The sequence below is a fragment of the Mus musculus genome, chromosome 14 (assembly GCF_000001635.26).
Source record: "Mus musculus strain C57BL/6J chromosome 14, GRCm38.p6 C57BL/6J".
In the NCBI taxonomy this organism is placed as follows: domain Eukaryota; kingdom Metazoa; phylum Chordata; class Mammalia; order Rodentia; family Muridae; genus Mus; species Mus musculus.
In genome coordinates, this window is record NC_000080.6 from 118717289 (window position 1) to 118735169 (window position 17881).

Consider the following 17881-nt stretch of genomic DNA (forward strand, 5'->3'; position numbering starts at 1 on the left):
TGCTGCCATGCTCCCACCTTGATGATAATGGACTGAAATTCTGAATCTGTAATCGAGCTCCGATTAAATGTTGTCCTTTACAACTGCCTGGGACTCCAGCTCCACGGGATCTGGAGCGATCGCTGCTTCCAGAGGACCCAGGTTCAATTCCCAGCTCCAGAGGCTGACCCTCTTCTGACCTCCACAGGCACCAGAAATGCTCACGATACGAAGACATACATGCAGGCAAAACACCCATGCATATGTATTATTTTTTTTAATTTTAAATAATCCTTACTAGTTCACAAAGATAAAATTGCTAAATACTGGGATAAAACTTGAGAGAATAGTAATCCTCACTCTATCATATACGCTTCATGTGGACCAAAAGTTGCACGAATTTCAAAGACATAAAGATAAGGCAGAGCAGGGACTATGGAAATGAAATGGTGTAAGGTGCCAGTGCAGGACATAGCTTAGTGGTGCCCAGGATACACGCGTCCCCAGACACCGTCCCAAGCATCCTCACTGCAGAAAATCAAGTTGACAATTCAGAGGAGAAATACAACGAGCTGTACTTAAAAAAAAATACTCAGGCACATAAAGAGCGATGAAACACAATATACTCCAATTTTAGACAACAATATAAGGAGCCTCATGGCAGAAATTCAAAGTAACAAAGAATGGATCTATTACTCCGTAAATGGTACTGAGACATCTTGTTAGTGATTTGGAAAAGATCACTGACATATTTGGAAAGAATATGCCAAATCCTACTTATACTAAAAATTGTGGGTCCGATATTTAAGTAGTTGTAAGTAAACCGCTGGCAGAATTATCTCCCATTTCACAGTCCAAAGGAAAACCACACTTGTCTTGTGCCACCAGAACTACTCTCTTGCTAGGACAGGGGAGTGGATCCTCCTTGCTCTACTGGAAGCAGGCAGGCGCAGCACCAGGGTCTCCTGAAGAAACGCCACGAACTGATAGGGGGCAGCTCTTCTCAGCCCTTCTGTCCAAGCCATTCCAGGCCAAGTGGACACCATCCTGTGTGAAAAGGAGATCAGATGCAACCATGTCCAATTATTAGATCATTCAGTATTTCTCTAACAGCTAGAATTACAGGTGATTTCTTCTTGCCGTTTTTTCTACGGTTTCTGAATTTCCTAGGGTGAGCACGCATAAATGTTTAAGTTAAGGTAAGTTTAGTAAGATGACACTGATGGTGGCCAGCAGCCCCGGCTGTCACACTGTCCTGGGAGCCCTGGGAAGTTCTTTTGGGAAAGTGTGTGTGCCTGCTCACCTATCCTCAGCGTAGGCTTCACTTTCATGTCCCACAAATGGCAGTGTCCTCACCTGACCCTTTGCTACTCAGCCATGGAGGAAAGGGGAGGCTGAGCGCCCGGCGGCCTGCTGCCCTGTGCACTCAGAGCCTTATCCTGCCTTTGAGCCTCCTAGGATATCAACAGGATGCGGCCTGGATATTTTCCTCCCCTGACTTCCTAAAACACAAAATGCAGTCTTTTGTCTAGGCAGCACATTTGATGGACCGTGGATAGGACCATTTTCAAACTCTCTCTCATTAGATGAAAATGTCCTGTAGACCAGTTAAAATTTAATCTGTGCAGTCTGGGCCCAGAGCCTGCCCAGGACCAGTTCGGCTTAACCTGGATTTGGTTCTGAAGAACCATTTTATGGTTAATAAATTCTTAGCACCATGTAGGCTGCCTTCTAGTCTGGTCTCGCCTTTGGTTAATAGGAGCTCTGGTTCTTTTTAGTTAGCACAGTACTTTACCAACTTTCGAGATCTAGCTGCTGCCCCACTCTGTCTTCACATGTTTTACCTGAGACTAGAGGTTTATAAAGGAATGATGGCACACATGTGTCTTGTGGTACTGGAAGCTGGGACATCTAAGACCAAGGGGCCACGTCCAGTGTGTGCCTTCTCACTGATAGGGACTCTGCAGAGCCCTGAGGTTACACAAGGCATGGAAGGGTAAAGGGGCTCACCGCCAGCTTCTTCAGAGTGCATCCAACCCTCTCTTAACGTCATTCTTCCATAACTAATTAATCCACTGATCCACGTACGGATCAATCCATTCACGAGTGAAGAGTCTTCCCTGACCCGTTCACCCCTAAAGATCTCTAAGTACCATTAATCACGGCCTTGGGGAATTAAGTTTCAACTAGAAAATTCTGGGATAAACAATCAAAGACATAGCCTGCCCTGTCAGGGCCATAAAATAAATCTCACAGGTTTTCTAATGAACTAAGCCGACGCTCTGAGAGCCAGCCCGTGTGACGGGAAGTGGCAGCACCTTACTGTTTTAGAATGGCATTTAGCTCTCACCAGGGCTTTGTCCGTGTAAGGTCTGGGCAGTATCAGCTACTTATTTTGTAGGGCTCAATGAAAAACGAAAAGCTGGGGCTCACTGTTTAAAATTTATGAAGACTTCTCAGGTGATGGCAGCCGCTCATTAAGCAAGTCTCAAGGCCGCTCTAACCATGGGGTCCCAGGCTGCACTGGTCACACGTGGGCAAGGCTGTCAAGATGGTGTCTGTGAGTAAATTATACCATATGTCAAAATGCATTCACAGACTGCACAACTATAGTTCTTATGAGAATCGTCTTGGGGGAAAACTTTGCCTTTAAGCTTAGGTGGCTACGTGCAGCTTACTCACTTTTGCCAGAGGCTCTGAGAGGGCTATAAATAGTGAGCTGTGTGTGTTTGGGAATTCTTGGACAGTGAGAAAAAGTCAGGCCTTTCAAGTCACCTTCAGAGACCACAAGCTTTATGAGGACAAAACTCTGCCATGAATGAAGTTGTCATCAGCTATTCTGTTAAGCGGCTGTGATACCTGGTTGTGACTTTCGTTTGATATTTTGAAACTGTTTTTTTTTTTTATCCAAGTATTTTTATAGGCATTTGAAGCATTCATGGGGCCCATACACTATGATGAGGGCACTTATTGGGGGAAAGTGAAGCTTCAAGCCCTGTCTCCCACTCTGACACGCCCTCTCCCAAGAGAAGATGATGTTACTCACCTGTCACACAAGAAAAGGGTCATGGACAAAACACATCTGCCACCAAGCTTTGTTCCTCTGTTCAGTAAAGAGAGAATGTAGGGTCTTGCTTCTTTCTTTCTCTCTCTCTCTCTCTCTTTCTTTCTTTCTTTCTTTCTTTCTTTCTTTCTTTCTTTCTTTCTTTCTTTCCTTCCTTCCTTCTTCTTCTTCTTCTTCTTCTTCTTCTTCTTCTTCTTCTTCTTCTTCTTCTTCTTCTTCTTCTTCTTCTTCTCCTTCTCCTTCTCCTTCTCCTTCTCCTTCTCATTTTCTCCTTCTCCTTCTTCTTCTTCTCCTTGTCCTTCTCCTCCTCCTCCTATTCCCCCTCCCCTCCTCTTCCTCCCCTCTCCTCTTCCTCCCCTCTCCTCTTCCTCCTCCTTCTCTTTCTCCTTTGCCTACTCTTCCTCCTCCTACTCCTCTTCCTTCTCCTTCTTCTTCTCCTTGTCCTTCTCCTCCTCCTCCTATTCCCCCTCCCCTCCTCTTCCTCCCCTCTCCTCTTCCTCCCCTCTCCTCTTCCTCCTCCTTCTCTTTCTCCTTTGCCTACTCTTCCTCCTCCTACTCCTCTTCCTTCTCCTTCTTCTTCTCCTTCTCCTTCTTCTCCTTCTCCTCCTCCTCCTCCTCCTCCTTCTTCTTCTTCTTCTTCTTTCTTTCTCTCTCTCTCTCTCTCTCTCTCTCTCTCTCTCTCTCTCTCTCTCTTGTTGTTTTTCGAGACAGGGTTTCTCTGTGTAGCTCTGGCTGTCCTGGAACTCACTTTGTAGACCAGGGCTGGCTGGCCTCAAACTCAGAAATTCGCCCACCTCTGCCTCCGGAGTGCTGGGATTAAAGGCATGCGCCACCACTCCCGGCCTTCTCATTTTTAAGCTGAAACTCAAAACTGAGTGTCTTCATTTTCATAAAAGTTTGTTTTCTTTATGAAGTGGGCTACGACTAGCTGAAATCATCAGATTGAAATGAGATATGGTAAAGCATTGTGTGAATCCAAATGGTTCGATCCTCCTCCTCACCGTCCCCTGGTCCTTTTAGAATCTGATCAGGAGTTGGTCTGGAGAAAGGTCTTGTTTCTAAGCATGGCATCTGTTAGGCTGAGATCTTAAATGTCTTCTACAGGTGCAGATGGTCAAGGATTCTGAGGTATGAGACCCACAGTAAGTAGGGTTTAGAAGAAGAAAACTTCCCAGCGTCCCCTGGAAGGGGCTATGAGGCCTCTTGCTTCCTGCTCCCGAGAAACAGCACCGTTTTCTCCATAGTGTACTTCTCCCCCAGGCCCAACAGCAGCAGGGCTGAGCAATGTGGACTGAAAGCTGAGACTCTGAGCCCACATAAACATGTCCTCTGGTTCAGTCTCCTCAGCCATTTGGTCACAGTGAAGGAAACGAATACATCATCTCTCTGTGGTCTCTAAGTAGATAGAGGCAGCAGAGATGAAGACATGGGGAAGAGGGCATGTGGAACCTTTCAGCCAAGTGGACACGTGAGTATCTTTAAATATCTGTGTGCGTCTGTCTGTCTGTCTGTCTATTTATCTATCTATCTATCTGCACCACACACATGAGCCCTTAGAGGTTAGAAAAGGGCATCATATCCCCTTAAACTGAGATTACAGGTATCTGTAAGCCACCATGTGGGTGCTGGGAACTGAACCTAGACCCTCTGCAAGAACATCCAGTGCTCTTAACCACTGAGCCATCTCTCTAGCTCAAGGGAACATGACATTTAATTTGAATTTAGACACTATATCTGCTCTTTTCAGTTAAGTTATTCCTTCAAACGTTTCTTTACTTGTCAAGTGGGGACTATTAATATGTACTTTATAAAGGGTCATGAGAATTAAAGATTATATGCATGTGCAACACAGATAAGCACGTTTATAGCTACATTGCACATACACGTAAAGTTTGAAGTAAATGGCAATTTCTGCTATTGTTAGAATGTTTGTTTATCTCCTTATTCTTGTGGTAGTTGCAGCATTGTCTCACTATGTAATTCAGAACGGCTGTGAATCTGTGGTGTTCCTGTTTCAGCTTCCCAAGTGAGGGGATTATAAGAGTATACCATCATGCCCAGCTATGAATTTTATTATTACTAACTATCCAAGCAAAAATTTTGCAACACAGCCTCCTTAACAGGAAAAGAAAGAGAGAAAACTCTACACAATCTTATTATTATTATCTTCATAAAATTAAATTTGAGGACAAAGATGAACATCTGAAAATCAAGTAGAAAATAAAAAAACCCAGTGTGTGTCTGACTACTAATTAAATGTCATTCATTTGGGTTCTAGCTGTGTTTTCTCTCTATGTCTCTGTTCTCTTTCTGTGTGTGTCTCTCTTTGTGTCTCTCTGTCTCTGTCCTTTATGCATGTCTCTATGCCTCTCTATTGCTGATCTCTCTGTGTGTGTTTCTGTGTCTCTGTCTCTCTCTGTGTCTCTGTGTCTCTTTGTGTCTCTCTCTATCTCTGTCTCTCTCCCCATCTCTGTCTTCTCTTTCCCTGTCTCTCTTCTTCTTCCTCTTTTTCTATTCAGAAGTCTTCTATGTGCTAAGCACAAGTCCTACCACTGAGTTACATCCCAAACCTCTAGACTTTAATAAAGATGTTAACAAGGGGATCAAATATTCCTAGAAAATTTGCATAAAATATGCATGTATACATCTCTGTTAAGAGAATTTGTGTCAGTGGGTAAGGCTCAGCAATAGAACACTTGCTCAACATACACAAGGTCTTAGGTTCAATGTCTAGCATTAAAAAATATGCACAATTTTAGAAACTTATTGAATTCAGTTCAAAGATCAATCTCTCCCACACCCTGTGTATGTGCACTTGTGTGTGTACATGTGTGTTTGTGTGTGTTTGTGTGTGTGTACCAAATGAAAGTAGTGAGTATTCTTATATAAGATAGGTGGTTTGGGCTACAGTGTACTCTATCTCAATTAATTGACCCAAACACAATGAAGTATATTCTCTCCAGAGGCATAATTACTACAAGAGCAGTTCAATAATACTAGGGGAACTTTCTATATATCTGTTCTGCCATCTTTGGAATATCAGCAATTTCGTCTCCCAGTGATGATGAGACTACAAAAGCTACAAATACCATCTCCTCCCACAGACTATAAAACAGTCGAAAATAGTCAAAAGAAAGGAAAGAAGAGAAGACCCCTATCTCTGACTTGTGTCTTATTTTAAGAACAAAAATAAATAAATAAACAAATAAACAAACTTTTCTCATAAGCTTTCCCATAACAGACTTATCGTCGTATCTCATGAGTTAAAGTCAGATCACATGTTCCGTCCCAAACCATTCAAAGGCTCCTCAGCATTTAAGGAGGCTGGAGCCACCTCTCCAGAAACACAGGGCTGCATAGAGTATAGACACGAAAAGGAAGTCGGAGATGGCACCAGTAGGTAAGAAGGTGGCAGCTAGCAGTGTTTCTAGAGAACCCTAGGCTTTCTGTGAAGATGAATTGCTCACTAGAAACACTTTAATCCCCACAACAGGCACCTTTCTGGACAGCTGCCTTCCAAACATCTCATCTCATGGGTGTGATTACCCTCTGGAGACTGTCAACAAGATTGGGCTTGCTGGTGTTGTCTGTAGGAGGAGGGTTGAGTGGACTCATCAGATCATCTGTGAGAGTGCAGTCACTCCCTCTTGTGCCTGCTTCTGCTGCTGTCGCTGGAGATCTGGGCCAGGTGTTTCCAGATTCTTGTCCTCTTATGGCTCACGCAGATTTGCAAAAGAAGCTAGGTCTGTTTATTTGGAACAGAGAGGCAGCACAGATGAACCATGCCAAGAGTGACAGCAGGCCGGATGAGTAACACACTCAAGGCCTTCAGCCTACAGCCCGGGATGTCTTTTTATGGAAGGAGCTGGATTCTGGATACTATGGAGGTGCCATTTCAGTGGTTCCCTGCTTTGATTGGCAAATGAGGTCATGCATTCTTTTTTCCTACTGTCCGTGTCCCTTCCCATAGTGCATCTGATTTTAATAATATGTATGCCCAATTATACATAGGTATAAAATGATGTGATGGTCTCAATGAGCAATGTCCCCCACAGGTGCTGTTTGGGATGTGGTGGAACCTTTAGAGGGTGGAGCTTTGGTAGCGGAAACGCCTCCCTGGAGGTGGGCTCCAAGAATTTATAGCCTGACCACACTTCCCATTCTCACATTCTACTTCCTGTGTGCAATGAAAAGGGATTTCTCTGCTTCCTGCCTACAAGGCTGTCCTCGGGCTCCTGCAGGCCTTCTCTACCACGATGGATGAGACCTCCTCTGGAACCATGAGCTGAGAGAGTCTTTTCTCCCATGAGTTGCTTTTGGTCATTGTATATTATCGCAGTAACAGGGAAGTAAATGATGCGGACGGTAAACAGGAAATTCTCCTGAAAATCTACCAGACGCGGTTTTACCTCATTGCACAGGCACCCAAAACCAGTCAGGTCAGTGCAGACCTTCTGCTCTTCAAACCTTGATACACTGGGAATACACTGTAGAGAAACTGTCTAAATTTGACTTGTTACTAGGTGTGGGAAACCTATGCTAGTGCTCAGAGACAGGAGTAGGGCAGTACAGGTGGGTGTTGGAGGGCTGAGGGTGTTCTGAGGTTTCTAGGTGTGTTGTTTTGAGAGAGGGGTGTGTGTGTGTGCGTGTGTGCACGAGCGCATACGTGTGCATGCAGGTGAAGTAACTAGGATGCCAAGATCATTCATAGAGAAGGAGGTTGTGCATAACCCCAAATGAAGTAGGGTCATGTGATCTCTCAAGCTTGCCTCAGCAGCCCCCGTCCCCGTCTGTACATAATTCTGCCCCTGACATACCTCATCTTCCATGGCTGCCAGAACACATAGAAGACAGACTGTTAACTGAAGGAAGGGGTCTGCGGCAAAGTGTTCACGCACATGAGGGTGGAAATTTCCCACAATGCAGAGACAGTCTTGGGGTCACCCGAATCCTTCTGTGTGGCCACCACATTCCTATAAATATTTACAATAAATCCATTTGTCCATCAAGCTGACTGGAGTGGGATCCTTCCTCTGGTCTTTCCTTGATGTCATATCTGAGGTGAGCAGATGTTTGCCAGGAAAAGTCAAAGGGACAGATACAAGAAAGTCGTTCACTTTAAAAATGTGTCATTCCTGCATCCATCCCAGGCAGTTTACAGTCACCAGTAACTCCAGAGGCAATCACACCCACACAGATATAATAACTAAAATAATACATCTTTTTAAAAGGAAACCAATGAATCAAACAACACACTCACACACACACACTTAGCCAAGATAGGGCAACACCCACAATTATACTTCTAGCTTATCTTGCCTATCCAAGAGCTCACTTCAGGAGAAGCCGATCTGTCCTATCCACAGTATTCGAAGCTCTGACACAGCTCCCACAGTCCCGCCCCACCTGACAGCCTCTCTTGATTGTAGGCTGGACTTCATCATTAGTCTCTGTCAAACAGAACAGGTGAAGTTCTGGAGTACAACCTCCGAGGTTAGGCAATACAAGAGCGTGACTTGTACACTACTTTATTATTGTCTTATTCATTACACACGGATGAAGGAAGATGGATGCCTTGTGGGGAGAGGCTCCTGTGGCAAGGAGCTGAGGGCAGCCTTCCACCAAGGCTGTACGAGGAACTAAATCCCTTGAACAACTACATGTGAGTCTGGAAGGGCCTCATTCTCCTGAGAGCTTTAAAGTGAGACCGCCATGCCAGCCGATGCCCTCATGGGGCCAAAAGGAGACTCCGGCTGGGCTCTACTGGATCCCGACCCATGAGCAGTATGAGATAAGAAAGGGTATTTCAAGCCACTGTAGTTTGAAGTAAATTGTGCTGTTAACTCTGCGTGCTAACTTGGGTGGGTTAAAGGATGCTTAGGTAACCAGCAAATATTTTCCAGCATTTCTAAATGTGCTCCCTGAAGAGATGAATATGTGAGTACAGAGCTGTCTTCACCTCTGTGAGAAGGTGTCATCCAACCTGCTGCGGGCTCCCACAGAACAAAAAGGCAGGCTGCCGGGTAGTCCCCTTTTTCTGTTCTCACACACTGGCTCTCCTCAGCCTCAGACCCTCAGATGCAGGTTGGTTTCTAGCTTGTGAGACTGCAAGTGGGTTCTCCCATTCAGCAGCCATCTATGTGATCTGTGAGATTTGACTTCCTTGATAAATCTCCATATATGTGCATATACATATACAAACACTGCATATCTGGGCATATCACATAGCACACACATATATAAATCTCACATACTTATGTATAAGTAGCAAATATGCCTCTCTAGATGAACATAGGTGTTATTTTAATTACCTATGTCCATTTTCTTTTAACTGGGGGTTTGTGTGTGTGCCACAGTGCCTGTGTGGAAGTCAGTGAAGAACTCGCAGGGCAGGGGTCAGTTTGGTCCAGCACGCTCTCTGTGGGCTCCTGAACTCACGCTATCAGACAGAAGAACAAGCACATTTACTTGTTGAGCCATCTCATCGCACCGCCCCCTTGTTCTAAACGGCAAGATCTAAGTTGCCTAGGTTGGTCCCTAACTTGCTAAGACACTGAACTTCCTGACTGCCTGTCTCAGCCTCCCTTGTGCTGGAATTATAGGCTTGTGGGCAATGGTATTCTGAGTTCAACGTGGAACCCAGGTGTCTTAGCTAGGGTTTTACTGCTGTATACAGACACCATGACCAAGGTAACTCTTATAAAGGACAACATTTAATTGGGGCTGGCTTACAGGTTCAGAGGTTCAGTCCATTATCATCAAGGAGAAAGCAAGTCAGCACCCAGACAGGCATGGTGCAGGAGGAGCTGAGAGTTCTACATCTTCGTCTGAAGGCTGCTAGCAGAATACTGGCTTCCAGGCAGCTAGGATGAGGGTATTAAAGCCCATGCCCACAGTGACACAACTACTCCAACAGGGCTACACCGTCTAATAGTGCCACTCCCTGGGCCGAGCATATCCAAGCCATCACACCAGGACGTCGTGCATGCTAGGCACACACTCTACCAATTGAGATGCAACTCCAACCCTCAAGTTTAAATCCTTTAAGAGAAGAAAATGTAGCTGCTGCATGTGATGGCAGAAACCCTGGCGCCAGCTTTGGTGAGAGGACTGAGAGTTACAGACCAGCCTGGGCTACACGGTTTAGGCTGGGACCTTGTTTGGATTTGGTTATATACACCTACCTGCCTTGTAACAGTGGACTTGGCATATGGACCCTTCATCTGCATGCGTTATGCACACATACCTCTCTCTAATCGTTCTGCCCAGCAACCTCAGAACCCTCTGGCCCCCACCACCCCACACCTGCATGGGGCTACATGTGCTCCCGTCTCTGAGCAGTAGTGTGAGCTTCCCCATCCCTAGTAACAACTAATTCAGACAGATTCTACTCAAGTCTATTCCCAATGTTTTAAGATAAAAAATAAGGGTTGTTTTTTTTTTTTTTTTTTTTTTTTTGGTTGGTTGGTTGGTTGGTTTTGTTTGTTTGTTTGTTTTTCTCTTGCTTTTGTTAGTAACTTTGTTAAGTTTGTTTTCTTACAATTGTGGACTGTGGTTTCTGGGTACTCCCCCTTTATCCTTTCCTAGCTCCTCCCACCACGACAAGAACTTAGTCTTTACAAATCTCTTTCCCATAATATTTGACCGGGGCTGCCTGTTTGAGCCTGAGTTTGGAACCATGACAGCCTGGTGGCTCACTCACCTGGAATACTATGCCTCCCCACTCCCAGAATCTGCTGTTGCCAATAACTCAGAAGTGAATGACAGGCCCTAGAGGTCCCGCCTCTCTAGTAGTTACTGTTAGGAGGTCCCAACTTCTATGAACCCAGTTTTAGGATTCACCCTGCTGTAAATTCGTAGTTGGCACGGCCTTGTCTTGCCCAGAAGATGGCATTTTACAACCTCCCTCCCCTGCGGCTCTTACATTCTTTCCATAACTTCTTCCTCAATGTTTCTTGAGCCTTAACACGATGTATAAATATTTTGTCTAAGACTAAGCCTTGTCTACGCTCAACTCTTCTTTATTTCTGGCATCCTGTACCATAATGGGACTTTGAATTTATCTCTTCATTGCCAGGAGAAACATCTCTGTGGAAGAATGAGAGAAACCTTTGTCTGTGGGCAAACACAGATAGTCAACAGGTGATTTAATGCTAGCTTGGTTCAACTAAGCACCCATCTTAGGTCCCCCCCCCACACACAAACACACACCCATCCCTGGCTCCCAGGACCTGAAACTTCTTCAGCCATCAGTTTTGAACCAATTGTACAGAGCAAACCTTCAGTCCAATCCGGGAGCAGTTGGTTATCCCCATCATAGTAATGCCACACCACCTCACAGATGGGTACCTCTTTCTAGTATCAGTTTGTAGAGTTTACATCTCGTTTAGACTATTGACACTTTTGCCTTACAGCAGCCTGCATAGAACTGGCTTACACTATGAGAGCAAGCTAGCAAGGATGGATCCTTCGGCCCAAGTGAACTGCTTTGAGACTTACACTGTGTCCTTTAGGAAATGTTTAGGGTGAATCCCCTACCTACCACACCTTATGTCTACAAATAATTGGGCACGCATACGACTGAAATCAGATGCACTCTGAGAAGAGATATGTGTTATAAGAAAAACCAACATAATACCTCACCTATCGAAGTGGAGAACTTGCCAGACTCTGCCCCGATACTTAGCCACTTCTTCTGAACCTTGTATGCAAGCAGGCACAAACGACAATTGGCACCTCGAGTCCTCTGCCTTGCAGGTCCCTCTTTTGATCTTGATGGCGTATCCCTTTCCAGTCTGTGCTGTTATTTTGCTCTGAAAAAAAAAATCTCTTTTCACTTTTGTAAATCTGTGTGGGTCCTTGTTTTCAATTCTTTGGACAAAGGGTTGAAAACATCTGGCCCTGCACGCATTCACTGATACGGTACCTTCTCCAGTAACAGAGGAAGCGCTTCCTTGGAGCAATGACCACAGCTCTAAAGAGATACTCCGGACCAACCTCTGCAGTCAAGTGCAGACCACTGGCTATATTTGCTACAGTTCATGGCCACCAAGTCATGTTGGCCTTTGGGGGGAAACATGGTGGAAGTTAGCACACATTTTCAAAAATAGGGAAAAGTAAACACAATCTAAAACTCTATCATTTTAACCTCTCAGCTCAGTGGCATTAAAAACTCCTTCAGTGAAGACTGGAAGTGTAGCTCAGTTGGTAGAATCCCTGCCTAGCATGTATGAAGCTCTGTGTTTAACCCCAACACCAAGAAAAACTGTTCTGCCTTGAAATTGTAGTGCACAGAAGGTGTAGGCAGGAAGATCAGAAGTTTAAGGTCATCCTTGCCGAGGTAGCAACTTTGAGGCCAGAGTGGGACTTGTGAGTCCCTGCTTCCTGTCTCCATTTACCTCCCCCACCCACACCCCCACCAAAAACAGAGCTGGGGAGATGGCTCCGTCAATGAGTGCCTGCCGTGCAGGCCAGAGGACCCAAGCTTAGATCCCCAAAACCCATGTGAAGGCCACTGGCAACAGCACACATCTGCAGTCCTTAGCTGAAGAAGAACAGCTCAACAAACAAACAAACAAAAAACCAAAAACACTGAAACCAAACAAGCAGCAAGCAATAGAAGAAGACACCCAGCATCAGCATCTAGCCTCCATAAATGACACACATACATGCATGTTCCTGGCATGCACACACACACACACACACACACACACACACACGTAAACACAAACATACACTTTAGGTACCCACACATACACATAATTTTAAGAACATTACCAATGTCATATATCCATCATCATTGTCCATTGCACAATTACATACACCCGGAAAGCTTGTTTAGCTCCCAAAATGCTGCCTCGAATTTTACAGCTAACCAATACCACGTAATATTTGGAAGGACTGCCAGGCAGCGGCGTCACACACCTTTAGTTCCAGCATTTGGGAGGCAGAGTCAGGCAGATCCCCGAGTGCAAGATCAACCTGGTCTACAGAGTGAGTTTCAGGACGGTCAGGTCCACACAGAGAAACCCTGTCACAATAAGCAAAATAAAACAATCACAAAAGGATTAGGAATCACGTTGTTTTTCTTAAAGACAGAGATTGGATATACCTACTCCCAGAAGCAGGCAATAGTTTGCCTTATCTTTATTCACTGGGGTGAGTAACAGGAGTGGCTTTTGCTAGGAGTGGCTTTTACTGTTCTCCTTGGCCACTTAGCATCAAAGCCCCTTATCCTGTGTAAAAGGTCTGCACTGCTAAGATATGGGCATCACCTTCATAAATGAAAACTGGATGCTCTCCCGACTCCAGCTTCCTTTGCAGCTAAGACACATCCGATCTAGTGTGGGGAGCAAGCCCTAGCACAGCCGTCTTCAGAGTGTAGGCTAGCATTTCTTCCTCATGAGGCTCTGGGAACAGTCCCCAAAGACACAGAGTCTGTGCTTGTGCTTAATGACAGTAGCAAAGATATCTTTACACACCCAGCTTGTGGCAGAGGTTTTCCTGTGGGTGAGACTTCTAATCTTGATTTTTCTCTGCCTCTGAATATGCTGGGAATTACTCAAAGGCCTGCACTAGAACTGGGCGTGGTGACACATGCCATAGTCCCATCATGGTCAGACTCTTGTAACTTAACTGTCCCTGTCAGAGAAGAGGGAGCACATCTCGAGGTTACCTGTGAGAAGGTCATGCAGAACTCAGGTGACCGGATGGGAACTTTGTTTCCATGAAGCCTTTTCATATTTGGATGGACCTGAACTCCCTGGTGCAGGCTCTGACTTGTGCTTGGATCACCCAAAGCTGACCTTAGAAGGCTCAACAGAAGAATTTTGATTTAACCCTGGAAAGGAGCTGTGGCCTCAGCCTCTGAGGATAAAATTCCTCTTTCTGGATTTGCAAATTCTTTACTTTTCCTCGTGAGTGGCCTCAGGGGATCTTTCCAGGGACGTGAGGTGGAGGAGGTTCTGAGAAAGTTTCTGGATGGCCAAGGACAAAGGCAAAGATTTCCTATTTTATAACCCAGCCCAGTTCCTGCTCTCTCTCTCTGATCTACTCAGCAAAGCTGTGGGCCTACTGACTTAAGATGGGGGATTGGAGGTGGGGCTAGGAGTTGACCGACTCCATGGTATGCAGACATATACAGAAAGGAGCTGTGACCTGTTTTTTTTTTTTTTTAAAGTTGACGTATCTCCAAGATGGATGGCCACTTCGTCATCTTCAGACCTAAAGCAAAAGCTGTGTTCTTTTTGTGGGGAACAAGGGTCTTACGGGCTGTTTCTTCTGCTCATGGTCAACATGTTCAAGGCTGCCTCCGGATCTACTTACAACAGTTGTGAGCCAATCAACCATCCTTTCTTTCTTCAAATTGGCCAACCCTAAATTAAGGGGAGGAAGACCCTTTGAAGACTTTTAAAACTCCCAGCCCTCAAGGAGAAGCTGGGATTTGGCCTTCTTAGTCCACCACACCCCGCCGCCACCACCACATACCTCTATTTTATGGAGAGTCTTTATCTCTGTACGTCTGCTGTACACGTGTGCTTCCTCACAACACCCTTAGACAAAGGTTTTCTTTAACTACTGACCCTACTTGCCATATTCCAAATTTTTCTCCCTCGAACTCAGGCGTGCGCCACCATGCCCGGCTGCCTTCTAATTCTTTAACTGGCAGAGAAAACAAACCCAACCAAGACCCGGGAACCTAAAAGGAACCTCTCAGGATGTGACTGATTACTTGGGAAGTAGTTGATGCAGGCTGAAGATAATGCTGTATTGATAACAGTGTATGGAACTCTCTACTGACTGGTGACATTTGTCCTCAAGAATTATGAGTTACAGTCTTGTTTCAGGGTTCTTGGGTGATCTCCAGTGACTGTCATGAGTGTGGGACAATGACTTACTACACTTATGAAGAGCAGGACCCTGGGTCTGCAGAGCAAGCATGCTTGCACATGGTGTAAAGGCAGCATCCTGGGTCTGCATCTTTCCTAGACCAGGGTCCTTATTATTGCTGCCCTGTTTATCCATTGGGTGACTTCAACCCAAGTATATCATGGACCCCTTTTCCTCAGACTGGATGATGCCTACTGATCAGCTGTTGTGTCTCCTCCTGCCCTGCAGTGGATTTGTGCAAAACCAGATGTGAGGCTGTAGAGGTCACAGGATCACTCCTTGAATAAACTATTGAGAGTGTAGTCAGGTATGGACATGAGGCAAAGATCTATGTTGGAGCCTGGAGTCCCAGAAGTGTTCTGAGTCGTCACATAACCACTTTCAAAGACTTAACCAAGGAAGAATCATGTAATTGCTTTGGCTAGTGCTAATACGTCCTTAACACTCTAGGGTCTATACATATGTGTAGGAGTCGGGTGATTGTTCTTTTTGCTGATAAACTGACAGAGAAGTTTAGAAACTTCCCTCTAATCTTCAAGGCCATTTTCTTCCACTTATGCATTTGTTTGTTGATCTGCATGGTATAGACTGAACTCAGGATGGCCCACCAAGCTAGGAAGTCATTGCTCCCCTATATTCCCAGCCCCTTTTGCTTCTTACCCCATCAGAGATGGAACCCTTTGTGATTTCTTTGTTCCTTTTCTAAATTCAGCCTTTATAGTCCCCAGGCAATGTGAGTCTGTGTGCTGGCATCATGTCTAAGGCTAGCCGATAATTCTTTCAGAATCAACTTTCTCATGGTTTATGATTGAGAGCTTTTTAAACTGAAGTTATAGAACCCATGGGTGGGGTTCATTTATATTGCTTGTGACATTATACCAAATAGTTCCAGGAGGTAGGAGATATTATCAGAACTTATAGAAAAGTGGAACTGAGAGCCAACCTGTGGACGGTAGCAAGGACTCAGTTCTAGCCTTTTAGAGGCTGAGGCAAGAGGTTTTCATGAGCTCAGCAATTCGAAGCTAGCCTGGGTAATATGAGATCAAGTGTAAAAGAAATAAATTTGAGATTCAGAGAACGTACTTAAGACAGGCCACATAAGACAATGATAGTGTCAGAACTGGGCATATAACCAAGTTTTCTGACTCAACCCTCTAGGTTTTTGACCAGTCAGTAATCAGCTGTTCTCCATCTAAGCGTGATTGCCTCAATGAAGGTGGGTTTCCAAACTACTCACAGCGCTAACAGCCTCCTGTACATATAGCTCTTTCCATATGCTGCTTGTTCTCATGTGCTGTTTTGTTGTGGGGGTAAAAACACTCTGACCCAACATCTATGTCAGTGGTCTGTATGTCTGTAGGTCAGTGTCTGTGGAGCATCTGTGACCTGGTATCTTGGCCTTGGTTTAGCCTCTTCAGTTTGCAGCCAGATGTGTGTCTTGCAGTGCTGTTGCCACATGAGTGATAATGACACAGAAACGAGGATGCATCTCATGGCCAGGAACACTCGCCTTGCTGGACTGTACCCCACTTTCAGGCACAACAAACCTCATTTTGTTTTAGGGTCAGAATGGCTTCTACCCACCCAGGTGCTGTGTCAGTGTGTGGCTGCCTACCCTCATGCTGCGAAGCTTATTAAAGTCACAACTACTTCACACCCTTACAATCCTTATGCTGCTCTCAAGGCAGAGCAGAAATGTAATTTTCCTTCACATTAAACGACAGGAAATAAAACATGACCCATCTCTGATATTTTCTCGATACATAACTGATCCCACACTGAAAGTAAATGTTTATGTAGAATGAAATTCAAAGAGAGTCACTTTTATTTGTTTGTTTGCCTATTTACGTATTCAGTTATCTTGAGATAGGATCTTACCCTGTAACCCTTTCGAGCCTAGAACTCATTTATGTAGACCAGGTTGGCCTTCAATTTGCAACAAATCCTGCCTCAGCTCCCAAGTGTGATTGGCCAGCTCCAGGGTCAGTGAGAAAAGCTGTCTCAAAAAAACAAAATAAGAGACGGGCAGTGTTGGCGCATGCCTTTAATCCCAGCACTTGGGAGGCAGAGGCAGGCGGATTTCTGAGTTCGAGGCCAGCCTGGTCTACAAAGTGAGTTCCAGGACAGCCAGGGCTACACAGAGAAACCCTGTCTCAAAAAAACAAAACAAAACAAAAAAAAAAAAAAACAAAAACAAAACAAAATAAGGTGGTAAAGAGATTACGAAAGATGTCTGACATCATCCTCTGTCCTACACACACACACACACACACACACACACACACACACACACAATTTAAAAGTGATTAAATTCCGAATGGCAAGAAAAGAATGATAATTTTTGCATTGCAAAGCTTGAGAGTCCTGAACAAGAGCATGCACTGCCTTGCTCCCGCGCTGGCTCAGAAGGAATGGATCTGGAAATCTGTTTCCTTCCATTTTCCCAGAGTTTTTTGTCCATGGGCCAGGCAGTGTGGATCCATCTGCCTACCTTTAAATGTTAGCTTAGCCAGAGTGGTGGCAAATGCCTTTAATTCCAGCACCTGCGAGGTTGGGGCACACAGATCTCCTTAAGTCTGAGGCCAGCCTTTTCTATGCAGTGAATTCTAGGATAGACAGGGCTAAAGAGAGAGACAGCATATCCCCTCCTCTCCCCAAAATTAATTAATTAGTTAATGTTATCTCAAATAAATTCTGTGAAACTCCACAAATTAAAATAAAGGTTATCACTCTTTTCCCCTTGCTAATTTTGTTTATGTCATTTTTTTTCTCTGCATAGTTTTCATTCTAACTAATGTGTGTACTAACATAGAAAAAATGGAGTGGCTTTTTGTTTGTTTGTTTGTTTGTTTTGTTTTGTTTTTTTTACAATGTGATAAAGAGAACCTTTGCTTACTTGCTGTCCAGAGGCCAGGCCAGGGTCCAGAGTTTCCAAAGAATGATTACATT

General features: G+C 44.8%; 1 long non-coding RNA gene across 2 annotated transcripts; it reads right to left on the reverse strand.

Moving 5' to 3' along the window:
• Window positions 1–239: 239 nt before the first annotated feature.
• On the reverse strand, window positions 240–17872 carry Gm27198 (predicted gene 27198). 2 transcript variants are annotated; one of them, NR_166836.1, is made up of 6 exons: window positions 17829–17872; window positions 11970–12106; window positions 11687–11856; window positions 7861–8016; window positions 2413–2537; window positions 240–1026 (listed from the first exon to the last, which is right to left on the reverse strand). It is a non-coding gene; the product is annotated as a predicted gene 27198 (long non-coding RNA). The 2 variants fall into 2 exon arrangements; NR_166835.1 differs by having other exon boundaries at window positions 7861–8099.
• Between the last annotated feature and the right edge of the window lie 9 nt (window positions 17873–17881).